Source organism: Peromyscus leucopus, chromosome X, assembly GCF_004664715.2.
Source record: "Peromyscus leucopus breed LL Stock chromosome X, UCI_PerLeu_2.1, whole genome shotgun sequence".
NCBI classification, from domain to species: domain Eukaryota; kingdom Metazoa; phylum Chordata; class Mammalia; order Rodentia; family Cricetidae; genus Peromyscus; species Peromyscus leucopus.
The window spans coordinates 11,181,893-11,186,983 of NC_051083.1; the positions used below are offsets into that span (position 1 = coordinate 11,181,893).

The 5,091-nt window shown below is 42.5% G+C and overlaps 1 non-coding gene across 1 annotated transcript; it reads left to right on the top strand.

The window, feature by feature from the left end:
• Positions 1-2,836: 2,836 nt before the first annotated feature.
• Trnak-cuu lies at positions 2,837-2,909 on the top strand. The gene has a single exon. It is a non-coding gene; the product is annotated as a tRNA-Lys (tRNA).
• The last annotated feature ends 2,182 nt before the right edge of the window (positions 2,910-5,091 follow it).

A 5,091-nucleotide genomic window follows, 5' to 3' on the forward strand; every position in this document is an offset into this window, starting at 1 on the left:
GGTCTCCTATTCCTTGTTCTCCCTCTCTTTTCTTGATCCAGCTAGGATCTCCCGCTCTCTTTCCCTCGACCGTTGCCCTTCATTGGTCCCACTCATGTCCAGGCTGTTCATGTAGATCTCATCCATTTCTCCGTGTCTTTCTCGGGGTCCTGTTTTCCAGGTAGCCTCACTGGTGATGTGAGTAGCAGTCCAGTCATCCTTGTTCCACATCTAGCATCTTCCTATGAGTGAGTACATACCATATTTGTCTTTCTGAGTCTGGGTTACCTCACTCAGTATGATCTCCTCCACTGCTGGTGGGAATGCAAGCTTGTACAACCATTTTGGAAATCAATATGGCCCTTTCTTAGGAAATTGGGAATCAATCTCCCCCAAGATCCAGCTATACCACTCCTGGGCATATACCCAAGAAATGCTCAATCATACCACAAGAGCACTTGCTCAGCTATGTTCATATCAACATTGTTTGTAATAGCCAAAACCTGGAAACAACCTAGATGCCCTTCAACTGAAGAATGGATAAATAAATTGTGGCACATATACACAATGGAATACTACTCAGCAGAGAAAAACAATGACATCATGAGGTTTGCAGGCAAATGGATGGATCTAGAATATCAAATTCTTGATAGCTCTAATAGTCTTATGAATACTTAGCATGAGGGAGAGAAATCTTTAGAACCCATTTGTTCATGTGTCTTTTCATTCAGTTGGTGTTCACAGACTGTTCTGTACTGCCAGACATACTGTTCTAGAATGATTTCTAGGTTTGGGTATGGGTTTCCAGAAGCAGGCCCTGATTTGAGGATCTTTGCACACGTAAATTAGGAAGAAAGCACTTGCTTTCCAACAAAGCTAGAAAATGGGTGAAAAAAAGAAATCAGGTGGGGGCTAGGAAGGTGCCAAGCAAGAGGATGGTTTGAGGCAAAGCCTGAACTCTATCTCCAGTGGAAGTTACACTGCAGGGTTTTCCAAACCTGTAGAAAGGGACCTGGGCTTTGATAGTCCTCGGTGGAACTCCTGCAGTGTAAGCCTTCTGGTTGTGCCTTTAACTTCTACCCCATTTGCCTTCCCTTTCTAGTCTAGTTAGAGGCAAAATTCTATTTTGCTCTATTCTGTCTTCTCATCTCCATCACAAACTCCTCGCTACTAACCCTCATAATCACTCTGTAAAGATACCTTCTTTGGAAGAGGAGTTAATTTTCATTTGAAATTATTCTTTCATTAGTACACACTGACCACTTTCAGGGACTGGGGAGATGCCCCAGCAGCTAAGAGTGCTTGCTGCACAATCATGAGCTGGAGTTCAGATCCCAGCACCCATAGAGTTCACATATATAACCGTAGCTCTGAGTGTGGTATTGGAGTAATTATTTTGGCCACTCCACGTAGTTAAAAGGATATTTATTTAATGGCGAAACTCACAAATTAAGTAATGGGTAGGTCGCAGGGTCTGGGGAAGGTGTAATGCAGTCCAACGGTGTTCTCCGGAGCTCTACACAGTCAATCTGCACTGGTCAGCGTCCCGGCACGAGAGAGCGCCCAGAGCGAGCGCTGGCCCATCCAGCTCTCGGGTCCCCAGGCGCCTCCCCTCGCCCCGCCTCGTAGGCGTGACAGTTGCCAGAGTCTCAATGGGGGTTGGAACTTCCAGAACCAAGTTGGAATGGCTACCCACTACATCTCCCCCTTTTTGTCTAAATAAGAAGGTTCTAAACTAATACAAAACTATATACAAAGGAATGGTTATCAAATATTGTCCAGAAATAATGAGAGATAATGACCTAGATAAGATGTAACTACAACTAATGCAAACAATATCAAGCAAGAAACACATACTAAAATCCAGAGAAGTATAGAGCATAGGTAAACAGCATATTATAAAGATCATTCAAAGGTGTCCTATCCTAAAGAACCTGAACCTAATACTTAATAAGTTCTATCTAAGATATTATATATACTAAGTTGTAACTATAACTGCTAGTCTTCAATCCCATCAAAGACCTGAGAAGGAATATAACGGTACCTGAGAAATGGAAGACGGATGCAAGCAACTTTCGGGAATCTTGCAAGAGTAGACCAAGACAGCTGGCAGCCTGGACAGTCACCTAATGTTTTTCAGCATTGTTGGTGCATTCAAATTGGCTACAGGCCTAGAGTATCTGACAGACCATTTTCAGAAGCAGGATTTCTGAAAGACCATCTTACCCTGTCTTGGCAGAGTACAGTGGTCGCTTTCCTTGTGTCCCGCTTGTCCAGAAAGGAGAGCATTGCATTTGTACTGTCAGCCGTCAAGGCAAGGGCAGTTCTTTGCCCAGTAGGCCATTTTGTGCCAAAAAGACAAACTTCCAAATGGAAATGTCTTAGAAGCCCAACATTTTCTCGGGATCAATTGGTGCAGCCAGGAGCAATTGTGTCTCACGTCAACAGAATTCTAAGTTATTTAAATGCCATATTCTCTAGGTCTATGAAGTGTTTGAAGATTACCTATCTATCTGAAATATATCTATGTATACCTAGAAGACTTAACTAACATGGCTACAAATATGATTATCATAGATGACTGATTATTAATCTATTTTTAATCATCCATTACAATTTTAAATGAGTTAAACATAATACCTCAAACAAGAATAGAAATATATATATACAGTATAACAAAATTAACTTCAAGTTTGTATTAATAAACTAAAATTTTTACCAATGTAAAACATTTTAAACATAAACTAAAATCTATACCAATGTAAAACATTTTAAACAAGTTGTTCTTTAAAAGTAGGTTCATTAATCTACCCTTTTATCTTATCATCTCCATATCCTCCTATATATCTATATTATAGCCCGGCTAGCTCAGTCGGTAGAGCATGAGACTCTTAATCTCAGGGTCGTGGGTTCGTGCCCCACGTTGGGCGCCAGATATTGGAGTAATTATTTTGGCCACTCCACGTAGTTAAAAGGATATTTATTTAATGGCGAAACTCACAAATTAAGTAATGGGTAGGTCGCAGGGTCTGGGGAAGGTGTAATGCAGTCCAACGGTGTTCTCCGGAGCTCTACACAGTCAATCTGCACTGGTCAGCGTCCCGGCACGAGAGAGCGCCCAGAGCGAGCGCTGGCCCATCCAGCTCTCGGGTCCCCAGGCGCCTCCCCTCGCCCCGCCTCGTAGGCGTGACAGTTGCCAGAGTCTCAATGGGGGTTGGAACTTCCAGAACCAAGTTGGAATGGCTACCCACTACAGTGTGGCAAGGATAAGATCTCTGGGGCTTTCTGGCTTCTAACCTAGCAAAGAAAATGAGAGCCCCAGGTTCAGGGAGAAACATTGCCTGCCTCAAAGGAATAGTTAGACAGTGATAGAAAAAGACTTCCAATCAATGCCCATTTGCAAACTCCACATCTCACACACACACACACACACACACACCAACTAATAAATAAATAGATAAACTTTTCTTTAAGATTTAAGATTTTTTTTTTGAGACAGGGTTTCTCTGTGTAGCTTTGCGCCTGTCCTGGAACTCACTCTGTAGCCAAGGCTGGCCTCAAACTCACAGAGATCAGCCTGCCTCTGCTTCCCGAGTGCTGGGATTAAAGGTGTGCGCCACCACTGCCTGGCTAAGGTTTATTTTTATTTATGTGTATATATGTATGTTTGCATAAGTATATGTGGAAGTCTGCAGAACCTAGAAGAGGGCGTCAGATCTCCTGGAGGTGGAGTCGGTCACAGGTGGTGGTGAGCAGCCCGACATGGGTGCTGGAAACCAAACTCAGCTCTTAATCACTGAGCCATCTCTCTAACCTCAATAAATCTTTTTTATTATTGTCATTACTATGTGTGTGTGTGAATGCATGGTGTGTATTTGGGGGACATTCATGCCTTGGCACACATGGGAGAAGCAGAATATCTTCTCTCCTGCCATCCTTACATGAGGTCTAGAGATCTAACTCAGCTCACCATGCTTGCAGCAAGAGCTTTTCCCCACTGAGGCATCTTGCTGGCCCCACTAAATCTATTTAAAAAAAAAACAAATGTTGTGGTTGATACATTGTGTACCCTAATAAACTTATCTGGGGTCAGAGAACAGAACAGCCACTTGATTAGACCTAGAGGCCAGACAGTGGTGGCACACACACCTTTAATCCTATCACTTGGAAGTAGAGATCCATGTGGATCTCTTTAAGTTCCAGGTCACATTAGGAACAGACCCAGGCATGGTGGCACACACCTTTAAACCCAGCACTTGAGATCTCATGTCTTTGCTTGGGAAGGACACATGCCTTTAATCCCAGGAAGTAATATGGCAGGAAAGGGATACAAGGCATGAGGAAACTGGAACTTGAGGTCTTAAGGTGTGAGAGCCAGGAACTAGAGTCTTTTAGCAGCAGTTCAGCTGAGATCCCTTCGGTGAGGACTCAGAAGCTTTTAGTCTGAGGATTCATGGAAACAAGATCAGCTGAGTAGTTAGAAAGGTGAGGTTGACTGTGGCTTGTTCTGTTTCTCTGATATTTCAGATTTCACCCCAATATCTGGCTCTGGTTTTTTTATTAATAAGACCATTTAACAATTCATCTTACACAATGTCATTGTAACATTTTCATACACTTATGTTTTATTTCCCACCTACTCCATTTAGCTTAATTATGCCCAGTAGTTCATTTAATGTACATTAATAGGCACCCTAATAAGTACCAGTCACTGAATTAAGAGTTAAGATGTATAAGAAAAAGCAAAAACAAATTAGGCTTTAATCCTTGCCCATCTCAGCTGGACAATGTGATGCACATCTGCAATCCCAGCCCTCAGGGGTAAAGGCAAAAGCACAAGCATGAGACCAGCCTCAGCTACACAATGAGTTCCAGACCAACCTTAGCTACATAGCAAGACCCTGTCTCATTCCACTCACACACCAAATCCTTACCACTGTCCAGGCTCAGAAGGAACCATGATATTGTAGAAAGGTCACCAACTTTGTAATTGAATAGAGCCTTTTATTTACACATATCTCTGGACCTACTCATATAATGGCTCTACACCTCAGTTTTTTCAGCCTATAAAATGGGCATACTAATTCCGTCCAGTAATTTTAGAAGGTTTAT